This window comes from Drosophila navojoa, chromosome 5 (genome assembly GCF_054131105.1).
Source record: "Drosophila navojoa isolate 15081-1374.11 chromosome 5, UAZ_NAV_1.0, whole genome shotgun sequence".
Classification (NCBI taxonomy): domain Eukaryota; kingdom Metazoa; phylum Arthropoda; class Insecta; order Diptera; family Drosophilidae; genus Drosophila; species Drosophila navojoa.
The window spans coordinates 681470-702382 of NC_142893.1; the positions used below are offsets into that span (position 1 = coordinate 681470).

The following is a 20913-nucleotide window of genomic DNA, read 5'->3' on the forward strand; positions in this document are numbered from 1 at the left end:
CCAATAAAATTTGAAAAGTGTTGGCATAACAAACACACACACACACACATGGACAGCTAACACACTTGACAACTCGGCTGTATTTTTAGACCGATTCCCAATGCGCGTCACAAGCTATAAAACAACGCCCATTAGAGCAGGAGCCACGAGCTCTGCTCGACTCTAATGATCATTGGCAATGTACAATAATTATGTTTGGTTGTGATAGACGCACACGTTAATCGATGACCTCTCCCCCACTCTCTCTCTCTCTCTCTCTCTGTTTCTCTCTTTGGTCCGTCATGGATATGGCGTCATCTGATGCTCATCTGGCTTTCAGCTTGTCATTTGTCTTACGCTATTTGATGGCATTTCGTATATATATCAAACACACACACACAAACGCGGACATTGTCAGCTTTTGTGGGCAGGTGCTCAAGTGATAGACTGATAATTGGACTCGCGCAGCAAACAAATTTTTTTTATTTATATAAAATTCAGTTGGAATTTTTTTTCTTGTATTTTTGGCTTTTTCTCAAATTTTATTTATTTTCGTATCTGCGGCCTTTTGGCATTTTATACGTATCAAAAATATATATAGAGATGCATATATATTTATAAAGCTTTTGTCTCTGGCGTATTCTATTTTAAGACGCATTCAACTATTCCAAAATATATCAAAACTGATTGAACTACATATGTATACAGATTTATGTACATATACATATGTATGTATATATATACCTTAATATATTTTTGCGACTTTGTTTTTGCTGCGACTATAAAAAGCTACTTAACAGGCACTTAATGTGCGGCCACGCCCATATTTATAGTTGCCTTCTTGGCTAGAGAATAATGGAGAATTAGCATTATTCACAGCTCGCTTGGGGTCCCTTGTGCGCTCCACGTTTACAACTAATGAAAATGCTAATAAAAAATGGCAATAAATATAACAGTGGCATACGCGGCGTATGCGTAATGTGAAATGCTCCTTAATTGCAACATCCATGTGGAGCGCATGGATGGGCTAAAGAGGGAGAGAGAGAAGAGAGCGAGCAATGTTAAAATGCAAAAAATTGCAGAGATTTCACATTTCTTTCTCGTTTTGTGAGGGAGAGGGAAAATCTGTAAACTATTCTAACTAACTGCTGAGTGTCTGACATACGTGGCATACATATTACTCATTAATTGGGATATTTGTAGAGAGAGTGAGAGAGAGAGAGAGAGAGAGAGAGAGAGAGAGAGGGAGTGGTAGAGAAGAGGGCCATCGATTGCTCACATTTCTTATTTCACTTTCTGCCTGCCTTTTCTCCTCCTTCCGCTCGTCTCTCCCTCTTCTGGTTCTCACCCGCCTCGTGCTTTAGCTTATGGACCAGAAAGAAAATGCTAATAAATAAAACACTGGCAAACGTGGCGTATACGCAATAAAATGCTCGTTAATTGCAACATTAAGGTCGAAGGAGACGGCCCGAGATGGAGGGGACGGAGATGTAGATGGAGATGAAAAGAAGATGGAGCATTGTTAAAATCTAGAAAATTACTGAGATTTTCCATTCCATTTTCCATTCTCTGCCACTTCCTGTATATGACATTTATTTACAGCATATATTGATGGCATCTCCTGACGAAGTTCAACGAACGCTCAAGTGCCAAGTGGACTTTCCTACGCATTGTGCTGGCCACTGGACAGAGAGAGAGATGGAGAGCGAGTGCTAGAGCCCATTGGCCATAAAATATTATTAGATTATGCGTGTTGTATTTCGCCATTCAGAGCATGTAATTCGCATACAATAAGCGTCAGAGACATGGAAAATGAAATGAAAATGGCTTTCAATGTATGTGTATGTGTGTGTGCATGTGTATGTGTATCTGTGGGTTTGTGTTCGTATCTGTGTGTGTGTGTGTGCTTGTCCTTTTTACGAGCTCTCGCTCGCTTTTGTTCGTCCTTTGATAAAATGTATAAAAAAACCAACTTGATGGCTCTTATTGTTTTTGGCCCTAAGAAAATAGCCATTAAAGCCAACACACCCAGACACATACACATACAACCCACACCACCCACACACACACGCGCATATAAATGGCCAACATAGCAAACATTTTGTGTTTTATGCCTCAAATTTGAAATGAGATATTCGAAAAGTGAAGCAGCCGCAGCTACTTGGAGCGTACGGAGCTCAGATTTCCTAAAGGAACTTCAGAGTTCCCGGAATCCGAAATGAATTGGATAACGAAAATGATTTATATAGAAATATATTTAAGACTTAATCTGAAAGAATTTGTGTTTTATTTTCTCATAATAAGTTAGTAAATAAGATGGCTAAGTGAAAATTTAAACAGCTGAAAATTGAAATTGTTAGAGATAAGGGGTGCTCTCTCTTTCCTAGAAAGAATGAAATTCATATTCATTCATTCAAATACACCTCACCAATACGCTCTCAGTTCACACACACTCATCTCCGTGCAAACCCATTGCTCAACAACAATGCTAGACACAACAGCTCTAAGCCGACTTCCGAGTATCTCCCAGTCGAGTCTAGAGCACTTCCTAATTGTAGGTCCCTCTGGGCATAGAGCGCCGCAGGCATTTTCTTTCTCTCCTCTGTGCAAACTTTCGCCTCAAATGAAATTTCTATAAAAATTTAATGAAAGTTGTGGCTGAGATTTCGTTCGTTGATGCAGCGCCATAACAATATAATTTTAAATATCAAATAAAACACGAACAGATTGCAAATGTTTATTTATCTTTTCTGTTTTATTTTTTGTATTTTGTATTTTGCATTTAACTTTATTTCATGTCCTGCGGTCAAACGCATAAAATTTGATGAGAGCTCTGAGCCATAACAATTTGATTTTATGCAAAAAGGGATAACGGATAAAGGATATCTGGCTACAGTCAGGCATTGTCAATTCGAATGAAAATCAAATGTAAACATATAGCCGTATATGTTTATTCGATAGAAGTGTAAAAATAATTAAATACAATGCCAATTGAACGCTTGACTAAAAAATGCACTTAATTGGACTCGAAATATGAAATTGCCAAAACAGGAAAACATTTATTTTGCAATATTGTTCACAATTTCAATGCGAAAATCAAATATTTCTATGGATGAATATTCGATATATTTATATATATATACACATATATATGGCACCTTTGGTGAACGCTTTTCTATTTAATATTAAATTATTCAAATGCTTTACGTCTGGCTTTTGATTTCAGTTTGTTGAAATGCCAACATATTTGCTAAACGCCATTAAATTATTTATTACGGATCAATTGCGATTCATGCGCTTGGAGCGAGCACCTCATTAAATTATTAATATGCGCAGAGAAACCGGCTCGTCTACCTAGATACTCTATGAAATTTGTTATAGACTGGAATAAGTTTGATTAGCCTAAGCATATTTAGATAAGAATATTTCAGCTAATCATATTTAGAGCAGATCTATGAAATGGCATAGCAAATATAACTTTCCCTTGGGGTATGTCTTTTTAATTTAATTTATACGAGTCAAGAACTAGTGAAGCAGCATGTAATATTTCGCTCAGTGTAGGCACTAGCAATGCAGGAAGGGCCTCATTATATACCATTTAATCTTTTTCAACCAAAAACTCCAGTTGAAGCCAAATGTCCAACCCAAAACTCCAGTTGAACCGATAGCCAACCCCGAATCCAGTTTTCGCTCAGTGTACATCTGTATACATACATATACATGTGTTATTCGCCAGCTATGCAAATTGTTTGCGTTGCATGCGAGAGCATATATTTACAATTATGAAATTGTCATCATTGTTTATCAGTTGTGCGCCGCACAATATATCCCTCCTCTACATGCAGACATATAGATGTTATAGATATACATCTTAGCAATATTGTTGTTACGTACGTACATACATATGTATATACATATATATAGGAAACAGTGACTGAACAAAGCGTCACATACATTTCATTTTCTTTTAGTTGAGTGCACAGGATGCCAAAGTGTATTTGGGTCTCGGTCCTGTGGGCCATGGGGCAACCAGCAACATCTTCCAGCTGGCTGCATGGTTAAGCAAATGACAATATATCATGGATTTATGCCACGTATTTTTCACACACAACCTCACACATACACAAATACACGCACACACACAGTCGCCCACCCAAGTTTTGGCTTGTTCATGGCTTTTTTTTGTTGCTGCACTTTTGGGGGCTTTGCATGTGGTAACCCGCTGTTAAACGACTTTAACTCGACCATAAACTGTCTGTTAAGCTTCCTCTGCCTCAGCGGCTACATCTGTATCTGTATCTACGTATCTGTATTTGTTTCTGCGTATCTGTATCTGTATCTACGTATCTGTATCTACGTATCTGTATCTACGTATCTGTTCCTACGTATCTGTATCTACGTATCTGTATCTACGTATCTGTATCTACGTATCTGTATTTGTTTCTGCGTATCTGTATCTGTATCTACGTATCTGTATCTACGTATCTGTATCTACGTATCTGTTCCTACGTATCTGTATCTACGTATTTGTATCTACGTATCTGTATCTACGGATCGGTATCTACGTATCTGTATCTACGTATCTGTATCTACGTATCCGTATCTACGTATTTGTATCTACGTATCTGTATCTACGGATCTTTACCTACGTATCTGTATCTACGTATCTCTATCTACGTATCTGTATCTACGTATTTGTATCTACGTATCTGTATCTACGTATCTGTATCTACGTATTTGTATCTACGTATCTGTATCTATGTATCTATATCTGCGTATCTTTATCTACGTATCTGTATCTACGTATCTCTATCTACGTATCTGTATCTACGTATTTGTATCTACGGAGCTTTACCTACGTACCTAGGTATCTCTATCTACGTATCTGTATCTACGTTTTTGTATCTACGGATCTGTATCTACGTATCTGTATCTACGTATTTGTATCTAAGTATCTGAATCTGCGTATCTGTATCTGTATTTACGTATCTGTATCTACCTATCTGTATATACGTATTTATATCTATATATTTGTATCTGTATCTGTATTTGAACTCTGTGGCAATTAAAAGTGAGCGTGCAACTGAATGAAAGTTGTAGAAAATTCCGAGCTGACAATGGAGAAGGGACCGCAGGAAACGCGATTTAGTGCGGCGCATGTTGTGCTCTTTGTGCTGCTCACTTCCGCCTGTCAGTGGTGCAGGCCAGGGAAGGAGTCAATGAGCAAGGAGGAACAGGAGGAGCAGGAGCAGACGCTGGGCAACAGAGGGAGCCTTGACGCTAAAGGCGCATTGTCACTGTTATTGCGCTTTAGCTTAGCTGCTTTATCAAAAGCTGGTCATGCACAATCAGATGGCGACACGGCCAGACACACAGACACGGACAGACAGAGACAAAGAAAGAGAGTGGAGGCTACTACAAAGAGCGTGAGTTTCTTATTCAGCGACCAAGCGCTCAAGAGCAATTGAATCAAATTTATTGTTCACATCCGATGCCCATGAGGATGTCCGTGCAGTTTTTAGACCCAACGTCATGCCCAGCGACCGTTTCTCAGTCCGTCCGTCCACTGTCAGCCTTGGCATGTAATGTCACGTCCTGTCTTTACGAGGATCAAGTGCAGCGAATATGACGGCGGCAGCGGCGGCGGCGACGACGACGAAGTTTTCAAAATGGAAAAATTAAATATAAATGGGATTTGCGCGTAGATTTTTCCCTAAGTGCCGCATCGACGCTTTCAGCGATGAAAATGTCAACAGCCAAAAGCATTTGACAAAAAGAAAGCAGAAAGAAATGAAACTAAAGAGAATAAACTGAGCTGAAAATGAGATAAAAATGAATGTAAACGACTGCACAATACTCTGCTTCTCATTAAATGACACAAAGTACACTGTAATTGTTGCAGCTGCTGCAGTTGGCCAAAAAAGAAAACAAGCATCAGTGCAGTACTAGGGAGTACATGACTAGGAAATACACTGAACCAGGAGCAGATCTATAATATATATATAGATATATTTAATTTTATGCTGAACATATATCAATATATTAAATTCAAAGCCTCTAGCTTTGATAGTTCTCGAGATCTGTTTAAAAAATTTCAGAAATTCATAATAGTCAGCATATAGTATGTATAGAACTAATATGCCCTACTTGCTACATTTTGCTGTAAGTTGAGCATAAACAGAATAAATATGTATAAGCTGCTCCTTTCCTTTGTCTGTTATAAAAGACTTTGAAAACTTAACAATATATATTATAGCGTGTAGTCTGCGATTGGCAAGATATAAACTATATATCTACATTTATGTATATGTATATAAATAGCTGTAACTTTTGCTTTAACTTTTAGCTTCACTTTAATTTCAAATTCAAATGTTCGTCTTTAAGTCTTTAACTACCGTCACACCAATATAGCCCACTCCATTTTGGCCACCCCACTGCTCTAAATACAAACAAGAAAGGCAAACAATAAATGGAGCGAAAAAAGGCAAGGAGAACGAAAGAAACTGGAGATGTGAAAAGCTTCGCTCAATTTGCCATTGTTTGCCTTTTGGGTTTTCTTTACCGTTTTTGTCAGCTTTATTTTTCTGAAACTGACTGAAAATAAAATTAGTTGAAATTCTTGCAGCTAAAATTGCACTTTGCCAGCTGTCGCTGTGGCTAATTGTTGTTAATTAGCAGTCTAAGCCGAGCGGCTCAACGCAATTACACTTGTATTTCTGGACAAAGCAATACTTGGAGCCGTCAAGTACTCGAGCTGAATGCCTAATGAATGCCCAAAGCCAAAAATACCAAACACATTTGTTGACTCTATGCAAAATTTGCCTGAAGAGCGGGATGGAACGGGAGAGGGAAAGGGAAAGGGCGGAAAATAGGTCCACTCTACAAACGGGAAATGGCTCAGCCCATAAAGTAGACGCTGTGCTAAAACACATTTCCGCTTTTCGGTGTGAAATTCTCTTGCGGCTGAAGCCTCTGGCGGCCTTTGACTTTTCAGGTTTTCACGTTTCTCACTTTGATCGACGCTTCGGACAGTTTTTCAATGAAAATTGATGCCACAGCTGCTCTGTGTGTGTATAGTAGTGTGCGTGTGTGTGTGAGCTACTGAAAATAATTTTTAAACAATAAAAACAGTTTTGTCTTTCGATAAACATAGCAAGCGTGGCGTTCATCTAAACTGATAGAAGAAGACTTTTGCGATGGGGGCCCCCATTGCGCGTTATAAAAATAGATAAACAAACAAATGCAGACACACACACACGCACACAGCTGGTCAGACAGCCAGTCAGTCAGTCCGTCGAACTGTTGGCCTGGACAAGCGAAATAAATTGAGCGGCAGCCGCCCGAGTTGGCTCATTTATAGAAATACCAAATGATCTGATCTGTCTAACCTTAGCCAATTCGCTGAAAACACCTGCCAGCACCAGCAGCAGCAGCAGCAGCAGAGGCAGCAGCAGCAGCAGCGGCAGAGGCAGCAGCAGCAGAATTAGCCGCGGCCAGTCGCAGTCTTCCATCAAATGCTTTCAAGTGCGAAGCTTTTGCTGCATAGCTAAAATCTCTATTGACCTGCTTATAAAACTATGTGGGACGAGGGTGGTTTAAGACGTTTCACAACATAATGTAAAGCTAAAATTGATTAGCGAGTGAGAAGTATTCATATGTATTTAAATATATCTTTTCTGATTATTGATTGTTGAATCAGATATGAAATTTAAAGCAAATGAATGAACACAAAGAATTATTTTTATTCATATACATAATTATAAGAAAATTTTCCCGTGTTAAATATATAAAAATCTAAAATTTTATAGATATACATGTATCTATATATTTAAGTATTTATATTATATATTTAGAGTGCAAAATTTGATATTTTTAAAGGTGATTTTATTTATGTATATGAGTTGACTTTCAAAATAAAATATAATAATATACGGTATATGTATAAGAATTAGATACTTTATAATTATAATCATAAGAAATATATACAAATAGTCCACACTTTAGTAAACCAAAAACAATTATAATTGGAATATCCTTTTGAAATGCAACGTGATTAAGATTTCTTCATTACGCCCATTCGAAAATTGCATTAAGGTGCCAAGCCTAATGGCCATATTGGGCTAGATTCGACATTTCAGACACATTTTCTGCTTGGTTTGGCTGCGATGCATGAATGGACGAATGAAGTCATTTGCTATTTGTTATCATTGGCCGCACGGAAGCCGTACGAAATGCGAAATCTGTTGCAGGCTGCGAGCTGCCGGAAGCTGTGCGCTGCACTTGAACATCATTAGCCAATGAGAAATGGCGTCAATACACTTCATAAGCCAGCCAGAGGCACCCCGGGCCGTCAGGCAGGTGGCGCAGAGGTGAGACTCTGGATAAACTAAGCAAGTTTTGTTGTTGAATTGGAATCGAAATCGAAATCGAAATCGATTTGGCTTGCAGCAAAACAAACCGAGGGCGGAAAACTGAACAGAAAATAGCTGAAGCACTCGGCTGCCCCCCAAAAAATACAAACAAACAAATTCACACACACGCACTGGCACATTCACATGTGTGTGTGTGTGTGAGTGTGCTTTCAGCTATAGTTTCTATAGCACTCATGGGCTCTGACGTCAGAGCTAGCTGGAAAAACCGCAACGAAAATGGCCAATGAAATGTTACAACGACGTCAGCGAGGATGCTGACATCGAGACAGACAAAGAAGGGGACCACGAGAGAGAGAGAGAGAGGGAGAGGGAGGGAGATGTGAAGATGAGAGATGAAGAGCTGTTATTGCTGCTGCGTGTAACGGATTTGTCTTTGGCCACTGATTGTTGTTGTTGTTGTTGCTCTTCTTCTTGCCATTATTATTATTTTGGGTAAAATATAGAGAGATAGTGCTGCGGCAGCAGCTGAGAGCAAGCGGGTAGGATGGAACGTGTCTATATATATGTATATAGAACATGCAAGCTCAAGATGTGAACAGGCTGGTCCAAGTATCCATCTCAAAGACATGCAGGGTATTCACAAGTTTAATTGAAATTATTAACTTTCTGCCAAATATTTGAAGCTGTAGTGAAAGTTCTTTTAAAGAACTGAAGATGCATTTTATATTAGAGTAACTTTTTGGGCAATCTAAGATATGTATGCTAATAAGGTTCATCGATAACGATCACAGGGTATCTGTTAGTTGTATATAACCTTGATTTTAGTTGCTCGCAGTGCTTGCATTCATACCCAGCATCTGCGTAAGTTTGTTTATTTATTGACATTCAGTTGAGTAACTGATTCAGGTCTTTCATTTTTATCAAGGTATATAGAATGCACATATACATATATATAAATATATAGGTATGTATGTATGGGTATACATGGGACTATGCCCATCATAAGGTCGCACATAAGCCGAAGATAGTGTGCCCGTTTACAGGGGAAATTAATTTTGATACTCGTTCATTTGGTGCGAATAAGAGCATATTAGCTGATGCTGGAGACTAGCAAGTGAAATAGGTATATTCTAGCTGCAGTTGCCGTCTACACTCTCTAATAACAGTCTACGGCCAGTTGACGCGTGACAAATTGGAATACCACAATTTGCATAACAGATTTGACATATTTTAACGAGCATTATGAAGTCAGTTAGGCCTGACTGCAGAGCTTGTCGGCTCATTTCATTTTTTTTTTCCTTTTTTTGGCACACGTGAAAGGCTTTAGGGAACCCAACTCAAGTACCTCGCGGCGTATACGTAATATGCGTTGGGCAGAGTGTAGCTATGTGTGTGTGCATGTGTGTGTGTATCTATGTGTGTGAGTGTGACACTCGAGTTACAGCACAACATGGCATATAAAATCGAATAAATCAACAAACATGACAAAATGTTGGCACACACTGAGCAGCATTTTTGTCGCTTAATTGGAGTGTGCAACACACACACAAACACACACACACACAGACATGGACACAGACACACATACATTCTCACACTCACACAGACAAGATATAAAAAAGGCAAAACTTTGACTTTGACTTTGACTGACAGATTTGACACACACGTGTATGTGTGTTGGTGTGTGTGTGTTGGTGTGTGTGTGTTGGTGTGTGTGTGTTGGTGTGTGTTTGTATGGGTGTCGGTGTGTCACAGAGCAAATACCAAAACAAATGCCATTTGCCATTTGCCAAAGCGTAACAAAAGGCGCTGAACTCCTTGGCTTTCCCACACACACACACACACACACACACACGCATAGCCTGTCAGACAGGCAAAATAATCCCCCCCACACACACACTCACACAAAGATAGCGTAAATATGCCGCAGTAAATGTAGAAGGAGGTGTAGCTAGTGCCGTCAGGGATGGGCAGAGCGAGGCGGGCCCGGGCAGGGCTTGGCCACATATATGCATATCGGCAAATGGAGCGTGTGGGCGAGAACCTTATTTGCATCTCATTAACATGGCGCACTGGACTCGTAAAAACGCGGACAAAAGGACTGAACGGGAGGACGAAACTGGATAAAGGAGCACTGGACAATGGAATAAATGGAACAAATGGCATAAATGGCATCCACACTCGGCGGCCGCAGATGGCGTCATCAATGCCTGTCCAATAGCTAACAAGTTGCTGTGCAATAGCCAAAGAGGCATGCTCGACTAGAAGATACTCTTGCCTAATGACGGGAGCTTCAATGGGAAGTGCCTGACCAATAAATACCTAAACTGGAATAAAATAAAATCTAGTAAATACTCCAACTGATCCATACCCAGCTCACATACATTTCCATCGAATCAATATTCCCCATTCTGCAGAATCGTTTTTAGAGGGCATTCCAAATAGTTTGCAACAAATGGCGCAGCTCTACATTGCTATAAATGTTGTTCTTTGTTGTTGTTGTTGTTGTTGCTGTCGCCTGATGTCGATTGTTGTTGCTATGGAGCTGCGTGTTGGCTTTTATTGTTAGAGCAACAGCAGCTACAGAAATTGCATGGGAAAGCGCGTATTAGACTCAAGTCAGGCGAATGAAGCAATTTAAATGGAATTATCGAGCATCTATGCTAATATGGGATATACCATAAGTAGTTGTAGTAGAGTTCTAGAGAACGATTTTCAGTTATTTTCAAAACTTTACTCAGAGGAATTCGGATTCGTTAGCTAGTTAAAGAGATTAAGGAAAAACCTTGACAGGATGTCTAGTTGTAGTAGAAGAGCTTTGAAGTAGTAGAAAAGTGCTCATACGCTTCATAGCTCTAAGGTGAGGATTATCAGACTTCTGATCGGTCCTCTTATTGAACTTCTGACTTGAATTCTAATTGAACTACACAAATTGTTAACAAGCTTAAATAGAGACCTAATTGTAGTTTTTATAAGGTATACAAGGTATTGGATAGATAAACTCGATGCACTTTTACATTATACATAACTGGCATCGAAATATGCATGTCAACTACTTGTGTTTTTATTCACAATAGGCGCAGTGTGTCTGTGTGCTTGTGTTTGTCTTAGTGACATATTAACGCCTAATGAGCATGTCCATGTAATATAGACACACATATATTATAATATTCTGCTATCCTGTGGCAGTCTCGTTAACTTTCCATGATAGATGTTGCTCTGCCTCTTCTTCGACGATACGTCGCTAGTTAATGTCACAAATTTTGATAAATTGTTTGATATGCGGCTTTAATGGTGCCTTTTTATGAACCGCCCTCGCTCTCACTTTATCTCTCTCTCTCTCTCTCTCTCTCTCTCTCTTTCTCCTCTCACACACTTTATGTGTGTCGTAAATGTGTGATTATGCTAATAGTTGTAGAAGTGCCAACAAAAACGTGTATACAAAACTGAATAAAAAATATTCCAATTCGCATGCAAAGTCTTTGATACCCCTTGATTTTTTGAGCACTTGGAGTATATTGATTTTTCGCAAAGGCGTGTAAGTGATAGGAGTAAAATAAAATAAAATATGTGTATATTTTATGCCAGCAATTTAAACTGCAATCTTCTAGCTATATCCATCGTCTATCCATCTCTTTGTCTTTCTGTTTGCACGCTTGGATCTCGAGAACTAACACCACTAGAGGGCTGAAATTTTAAATAGAGATACCTGTCTACTAAGCTGCCAATAATTCTATTATTTGCATTCGCCAGCTCATGTTAACTCATAATAATCTATACAAATTAGTCCATTTCATATAGAATATTTAGTCTATATATATTTTACAATTCTCAAACTGAAGAAAAGAGTTTATTTCGATTGCAGCTATTCAATGGCTACTTAGCTATATCCATAAACCACCTGTACTTAGAGTATGCGCTCGTTAGGCACTCCCGCCCACCCCACGCTCGCTTATATTTATTTTTTATGGCAAACATGGCACATTTATTTATTCAGCATTTTGTTGAACACGCGCGCAAATAATTTACGAGTTGCTTAGCTTCTGGCCGAGAGGCAAATGTATATAAATATATGCACATATATATCATGTTATATATATATATATATCCAGTCTATAGTTATATACATATATATTTATGTAGGCTTCAGTGCGTGCTGGCCCCCGGGGTTAAGGCTCTGCCTAGGCCCAATTTCTACTCATATTCATATCCGCTTGTCCTTTGACCCGTTGGCTATTTACGTTTCATGAACATGTTGATTTCAACATATTTGCATTAACTGTTTGCCTACCTTCTTCTTCTTCTACTTCGTTTGCCTCGTCTTCTTCTTCTTCTTCTTCGTCTGTGCGGTCTTTAAAGATTTACCAAAGCGGTCAAAGGTTGGAGTGCAAAGGCGCTCGGATTCTACTGATTCATGCTGCAACGAAAGCAAAATTGAATAAATAAATTAATAAAAAACATAAACAATAAGCAAACGTGCTTTGATAGGGCATGCCCGACTGGAAGATGTTCTGGATTGTCTGTCAAGCTGCTGTTGAAAATGTACCTATACTCTTATACTCATTAATATACCCATAATCTTATATTTTTATACTCGCTCTGATCTGTTATTCTACTATTATACTCTCCATATCTTATACTCTCATAGCCTTATGCCCTTAAGCTCATGATCTATGTTCTGTTACTTTTAGAGACTATCTAGTGAGGGAAGGCTAGCCTTCTAGACTCATCTTAACATTCTTATAATCCGCTTACTCTCATACTACCTTGTACACCGATGAGCGAACGCACGGAGCAAATACTCTAGAGTCTGGCACGCCTTCCTTTATTTAAAGGCAGTCACGTATACCCCTTTCAAGCAAACCCATAAAGGAATTAAATGTATTAAATGCTCAGCTAAAGTTTGCTGCCTTTGGAACAACTTTTGCTGCTGTTAAGCCACAAGAGTTCAAAGGTTGTCTATCATTTTTTTTTTTATGGAACAGCCATTTCTACTAGCTGCCTTGCTGGCCCGCCCACCTCACTTACCTGCCTACCTACCTGTCTGTCTGTCTGTCTGTCTGTCATTTGGCCCATGTCAAGGCTTTAAGCCTTTAATTCCATTTTACATAGCTTATCATAAATTGCGAACTAAATTTAATGTTAAACAACGGCAAACGCGGGCTTAGATAAGACAATTTCAGAGTCTTTAATAAACAGATTAAAGAGGAATTTCTGAAAACTTGGACCAAACAAAAAGCGCTGTGTATGAATCAATATGGTAGATATATATATATAGTATATATATATGTCAACAATTAAGTGGGCTCGTCAGGAGGGCCCGACTGGGGGAGACACTGAATCATGGGCCGTCATCAAAGCGTGCTATTGGGCAGAGCTCCGTTCTCTAACTGCTCTGCTATTCGTATTATTCTTAATAGTCTTTTGACTCTTATACTTTTCCATTAAGAAGTTCTAGTCTTATATTTACTAGTATATGCTTATATTCTTAAATTCGTATAGTCTTTTCATATCTATTTTTTTATTACTATTATTTGTATTCCTTATATGTGTATCATTGTTTTCATATAGTCTCTTACTCGTGTCTTCTTCTTGCTTATACTACTCTTGGCCATTTACGCCTCTTTCCTTTACACAGATTTGTGCATCAAATTGCTCTACATTGAATACAATTTGGATCGTTAGCAAACTCTTTAAATACTTTAGCATGAACATTATTTAATGCCCTGGCCAATTTGCCAGGCCCTTTGTTGTACGACTTGTCAGAGTCAACAGCACAAAGTGCCCTGAATAAAGTTAAGTGCAAAAGCAAAGAATGTCAAATGCTTTGTGGGACGCTCAACCTGCAACGTGCAACGTGCAACGGGCAACGTGCAACGTGCAACATGCATTTCAAATCTAGCAGCTGCCCCAAACTTTTTAGCGCTAGCCACTCGAAACATGTGTTTGTCAACCGAAACTTCACACGTGCGTGCACCGGGTATGCATGTGTGTGTGTGTGTGTAAGAGAGAGAGGGAGAGAGAGCTATGCGTGTGTGTGTGTGCTTGGTAAAAGTTTGTTCTACCAACAATTTTGTCCTTGCGAGGAGTATTCTAATTAATAAGCCAACAGAGAAGCAGGCACTAAAAGCATATGCGAGGTTAGCAAGTGGAGTTGTAGCTGTATGCATCTGAGCGAAATAAAAATCTATTCTAGTGTATATTAACTATTATTACACAGTAATATTCAATTTGTATATATTTATATTCTATACATATTTAGCTCTCTTGCTTTTACCATTTCATTTTGCTAGGGTATTTACTATTCGAACTTCTCTCTCATTTCCTCTCACGTATTTAATGTGTGAATTTGAAATTGTGTGGCATGTGTTTGTGCGTGGAGTGAGTTGGAGTGGAGTGGCGGGCCGCACTCCCCGGAGTGCTTTTCCCTGCGAACAACTTAAATATGGCAATTTAATCAAGTCTACAAAACATGCCCAGCGCTCGCTTCAATATTTATGAAACGCCACTCTACAGGGCGTATACGCAATATTTCAGCTACTTGTTTTAAGTGAAAAGTCTATTTTCAGTTCACATGAGTGCGTGTGTCTGTGTGTGTGTGTGTGAAGTGAAGACACGTGGCCAGCATTGATTCAAGCTGCTTTTTGGCCCGGTCTAATGCAACCTCTCAGCTGTTGTCAACGCATTGAATGCTCGTTACTTGGCAATTTAACTGGCTTAGTTCACTCTGGCTGAGAAAGAGGGTATATTGGCTTCTATATAATGTTAATGTGAGTGTGCTTAATGAAGCTTGATATTTGAATTATGGTAGAGTCATCTAGGCCTTTATATTATCAAGTATTAAGATTATCATAATACTATATATAGCTCTTCTTAAGCTCTAATAAGCATATAGAGCTTTATAGTTAGCCCCCACTGTGCACTGTTGACCCACTCTACAAGCATATATCGACAAAAAGTAATTTTCTCATCGATTTCCCTCTTTTGCCCGCCAACTGAAACGAGTATTGGGCAGTCGACTATGCCCAACAGCTAGTTACTTTATCGTATTAGCCAGTTTTCTAGTTTCCGATATCTAAAATTATCAGTGCTAATCAGCAAAAGTGGGGGGGAAGAGACCGTAGTGAGCGACTCTCTGGGGCGATGAGAATTTTTAGAGGCCACAAAATGGAAAACTTTGAATGCGAAGGCAATCAGTGACACGCCCAGCGTTTAGCTGCCGCCCCCCGTTTTCTTGTGTGTTGCGTGTCACAAAGTCTGTGTTCATTTTTTCCATTTTTTATATATTTTTTTTCGTGTTGTTTCTTTTCTGTTTGCCTTTTGCGGGGCTGCGCGTTGCGCTGTGCGACGCTGCGGCTTATCACATAATTTGAATAAAGTAGCTGCAATCTTCTGTCAGTTTATCGCAAATTAGACAACAACAACAGCGACACAGATAAAAGCAACAGCAACAACAACAACCACAACAACAATGACAACAAACAGAGACAGCCAGAGCGCGTCAGCAATATTTGCGGAGAGCGAGAAAAGATTTCACATTGGAGATTGAAGATTCCAAAGAAGATGATGAATCCAATTTGTTGATCTAAATTTGATTCGCTTTGTTGCACGAAAACGAGACTGATTGAAGTTGACATGATTAAACAGCGAACTTGGATTGATAAACGACTCAAGATGAGCTAAGCCACCAAATTGCTTTGAGTTAAAGTAAAGCCCATGCATGATTAAAAGTAGATAATGACATGAGTTTTAAACTGGATATTTTGGAACTCAGATTGAAGATTCAACATGAAGAATTAAAGACTAGAATGTGGTTGAAGATTCATAATAGAAGATTGGTAGATTGAGGCAGCTAATACCCAATTCGATTCAACTTTTGCTCGAGCCCAAAGCCAAATAATTGAAAGACATTTTCAACCGGATTCCAATGCTACCCAAACTGACTGAAAAAATGTCTTCCAAAAAAATTCGCAACAATAAATGAAATTATGGATATGTGTTGAAAGCCTTCGGCCTTTGGCTGGGGTGACGGGAAAGCATTTAATTGAATCACAGTCTGTGTCGTCAGTCTGTCGTCAGCTGCTGGGTTAAACTGATTAAATGTGACACCTTTAATACAATATATGTGTAGAGGGTGTGCGAGTGTGTGTGTGTGTGGCGTGTCTGGCATTTTGTAGATACGCATTGAATGTGCCACAAAATCTATTGAAAAAGAAAATCAAAACTGAATCGGAAAATTTCCGAGAATTAAAGCAAATAAATGATTTAAATATTTTTATGCATTTCCCTTTTTTTTGCCATTGTTTAAAAGATAAAACAAATTTCTTTAGAAGAACAGCAATAACAGCAACAGCTTGGCTACTATTAGCTGATTGCTATTTGCTTGCACGCCACGGGGCGTATACGTTATGCCTTGAATGCTAGAGCAAAAGGCGAGTGCGAAACACACATACATAGAAACAGAGACAACAACTTTGTATACTATGTATGTGAGGGGATAAAGATATATTTTCCTTGTCTATTTACTGTTTAGTTCACATTATCGCGCGCCTCATTGCCAATAAAAGACTTAAATTAGTTATCAAATTATTGTTTTATGCAATTTCCTTTATGCGCATCATAAAACTCGTAACAGACCAAAATTAGCTACACAACAATTCAATTGATTGGCAATAAAGTGAGAGAGAGAGAAATATCCGTAGTGAACAAGCGACTATATTGGTTTACTGGAAATGAATTTTCTTATTTTTTAATAACAAAAATGTGTTATAGATTTTCATAAATCAAAAAGAGATATGAATGTCAATTGACAAAGCCGTTAGCAGCTTCATAAACATTAAAGTGATTTAAAATAACATTTAAAATATTCTCTGATGATCTCTTCATGTTCTTGTGCTATAAAGAGCTGCAGTTCGTTAAAATTCCACAGATTCCGATTCAACATTTTTTTTTTTTTTTGGGAATTTTAAATTGAATTGCAGCAGCATGTTTTTCACTATTAACGAGCGCGTGTATTTTTTTATTTATTTACATTTCTGTTTTTTATTTCTGTTTTTATTCGTGTGCCCCGATTTTGTTTTCCGTTCTCCGTTTTTTTGTTTTTTATGTCATCACTGGAGGAGCGTCCGTTAGCTTTTTTTCTGCTTGCTTTACACATGCAAACGTCTTTCGCAAGTGGCGGACAGAGACGCAAAATCAACAAGCAGCAGCAGCAGCAGCAGCAGCAGTAGGCGTTGAGCTGCTTGTTTATGTGCTCTCTCGCTCTAGCTTGGGCTAGCGAAAGACGCTAGCGTTCGTTTGCGGGTGTGAGTGTGTGCAAGAGTGTGTTTGCTTGCTTGCCTGTATGCTTGGGTTAATTGCATGCTCTTTTTTTTTCCTTTTTCCTTTACATTAACATATTCCCTGGAAGAGTTGCGGCTCCCTTAAAGCGGACGCTTACCTGTTGTTGTTGCTGCTGTTATTATTTAAATGATTTTTGGCGCCTCACACTTTTAAGACTCTTGTTCTTCCGCCTCCTGGTGTCGTTGCCGATTTGTTGTTGTTGTTCCTATGAATTTGTAAGCTTTGATTTTTAGCATATTTTGCTGCGCAGTTCAATGTTGAAATGTTCTTTTGTAAATTTACAATTAGATTTGTTTATTTGTTTTTGTTTTTCGTTTGTTTTGTTAACTTTTCACCTGTTTCACACACACAAAACTTTTTTAAAATTTATTTTTTGGGTTTTTTCTTTTGTTATAGCTTACAAAAATATATATTTGTATACAACGTATTTAACACTTCGTTATAGTATTAACAATTCGGTTTTACATTCAATACATATTGTTCAATTTGGGATTTCTTAGTTGCTGCCACTGCCTAGGTAGCAAAAAAGCTCTGCTAGCGCTCTTCGCTATTACACCGGCACTTCCACTGAAGAACTGAGGCGCTGCTGCACTGTGCGCGCCTTTTTATACGCCAGCTGTCGTTGCTCTCACACTCTCTGGCGCTCTTGTGCTTACGCTCTCCTGACGCGTGAAATTCTCTTTTTATGCGTTACTCTTAAGAGTTCGCCTAACGCTCGCTTGCAATTGTTATCAGTGTTGCGTCTTATGACGTCACTGCGGCGCTCATTTGCCAAATTGCACGTGCAGAACTTTTTTTTGGCTATTTGACTTCCTGTTTGTGTGGCTGTGAGTATGTGTGTGAGTGTGTGTATGCGCGGCCATAAATTAGCAGGCAACCTTTGTGCCTCTAGCATTGGCTTGTACTGCTTTGTTTATTTACATATTTCTTACCTACTACCTCGCTCTCAGTTACTCAATTACTCTGTTACTTGTTGTTGTTTTCTTTAGCTGCATTACTGTTTCTTATTGTTGTGGCTCTTCATATTTTTTCTTTATTCTTTATTGGCGCTGCTGCTGCCGCTGCTGCTGCGTTGTTCTACTGTTATTGCTCAGCTATGACGCTCTGCTACTTTAACTGCTACTCTGCTGCTGCCGGCTCTTCATATACTTGCTTTATTCTTTATTGGTACTACCACTGCTGATGGGTTACCCTGCTGCTGCTGCTCTGCTGCCACTGTTCTGCTGCTGCTTCTCTGCTCTACTGCTACCGGCCCTTTATATCATACTTTATTGGTGCTGCTTCTGCTGCTGCGCTGCTCTGCTTCTCCGCTGCTCCACCTTCTTCGTCTACAGCAATAGCTCTGCTGTTTAAGCTGCTGCATTGCTGCTGCTCTGCTGCCGCTACTCTGCTACTGCTCAATCGTAACTGTCCTATTGTCTACCAGCGCTTCGGCTAGTTTGCATTGTGCTTTTTGCTGTTGATTTATCTCAAATGGCGCATTACTTCAACTTTCGTGATCTCACTCCCAATCTCTCTCTCTCTCTCTCTCTCTCTCTCTTTCACTCTGACTGCGATTCTCTTGCTGCTATTTATATATTTATTGCACTTGAAAATGAAATTGCAAATAAATAAACTGTTGCACACTTTGCAGGGCAGCGCGGACTGTTCACTTGGTTTGGCTATTTCGAACTGATATTATTCGATATGTATTCATTTATTAATATTTATAAATCCAATTGAAGAAGAAAAGTTATAAAGTTAATGTACGCAAATTGATTTGTATTAGTCATTTGTTAACCAGCAGCCGAAATACAGGGTATTTCAGGCACCAACATAAGCTGCATAAATTAAGCAAAATGAACTTGAAAATAACTGAAAATATTAAACGAGGGCATTGCCTGATAACTCCACAGAGAGGGAGACAGTGGCAGTGGGAGTGGCAGTGTGAAAGAGAGGGAACGAAAATAACGTACGAAATTCGCAACATAAATTTTTGAACACATTTTCACGTCACGCAGGCACACACGTGCGTGTGAGGGAGACGGCAATCGAGCGGTGGGGCGCCTTCGCTTTAATGTTGCCTACTTTCGGGCCGTCGCCATTTTCGCTTCTGTTTTGGCTTTTATTTTTAGCAGCAGGCAGCATAATTTTTTATTGATTGGATTTCAGCGAAAATCACTTCCGGCGATAAATTTGTTATGCACATGGCCCAGTCACGCCCCACCCACCACTCTCCAATCCCCATTCCCACTCTAAGTGGGCTCGACAGCTGCCTGACACAAACAAGAAGAAGATAAAGAAAACTTTTGCATTTGATTTATTTTACATTTGCGTCAATGTCAAACGAGTTGGCGTCGCTCGAAGTCCTTTGATTGTTTGTGTTTATTTGGCTTTCCACTAATGGCTAAAATGTAACAAAAAGCCAACAGCGCACACATTTGTCTACCCCTTTCGCCTGACACGCCCACAAGCAATCCACTTGTCAAGTAATTCAATACTCGAATACTTCGAATCACAGCTCTAAGGTTAATGTCCTGGCAGAAGACAAACAACCTCCAGCCTCCAGCATCCATCCTCCATCCTCGAGCGGGCAACAATAAAACCAAAATCAACAGAACTGAGTCCAAAAACAGTCCGAAATGAGCCCAAAAAGAGTCCAAAGTCCGAGGACCAAGGTCCAGCATCGGCAGTTGCGAGTCTCGAATTGAGTGCCAAATGAAGCACGAAACACTTTAAGCCAAATATTTATTTAGCCCGCAGCAGCGGCAACGGCAGCGGCCGTGCCAAATGAAGCATTAAAGACGCCATCATAATAAACAATTGAGCAGGAGGCAATGCTGTACGCACAGATACCCTGCGGCAAACATCAAGTGACTAATATCTTATTTACTGATGCCTGTTTACAGGGAATATATATGTACATATATATGATAATTTGCCCCTTTCCAAAAAACAAGAATATAATTATATTAATTTGATAAATACATATTCAATATTCTATCTTCACTCTAGGATACGTTATTCTTTGTAGTTAATATACCCCCTCTGACAACGCAAGTTCACTCCAGGGCATTCACAACAGCTGCGCGGCACAGCAGGCAACCAGCAAGACAACGGTAAAATTCCCATTGAAACGTTGCTGCTCAGTTGCTGCGCTATGCGGTTTAAGAGAACCATGACGTCACAGACAAAAGAGCGAAATGCTGCACTGACTAGCAGCCATTTTGAATGTGCGCGT

The 20913-nt window shown here is 39.3% G+C and overlaps 1 protein-coding gene across 1 annotated transcript in view; it reads right to left on the reverse strand.

Moving 5' to 3' along the window:
• Dgk (diacyl glycerol kinase 1) overlaps nt 1–18280 on the reverse strand; it is a 49789-nt gene extending 31509 nt beyond the window's left edge. The window contains exons 1-2 of the mRNA XM_030383103.2: nt 17791–18280; nt 12643–12768 (exon numbers count right to left, since the gene is read on the reverse strand). The gene's annotated coding sequence lies outside the window, so the exon portion shown is untranslated. The remainder of the gene's footprint in view (nt 1–12642; nt 12769–17790) is intronic.
• Nucleotides 18281–20913: the final 2633 nt, after the last annotated feature.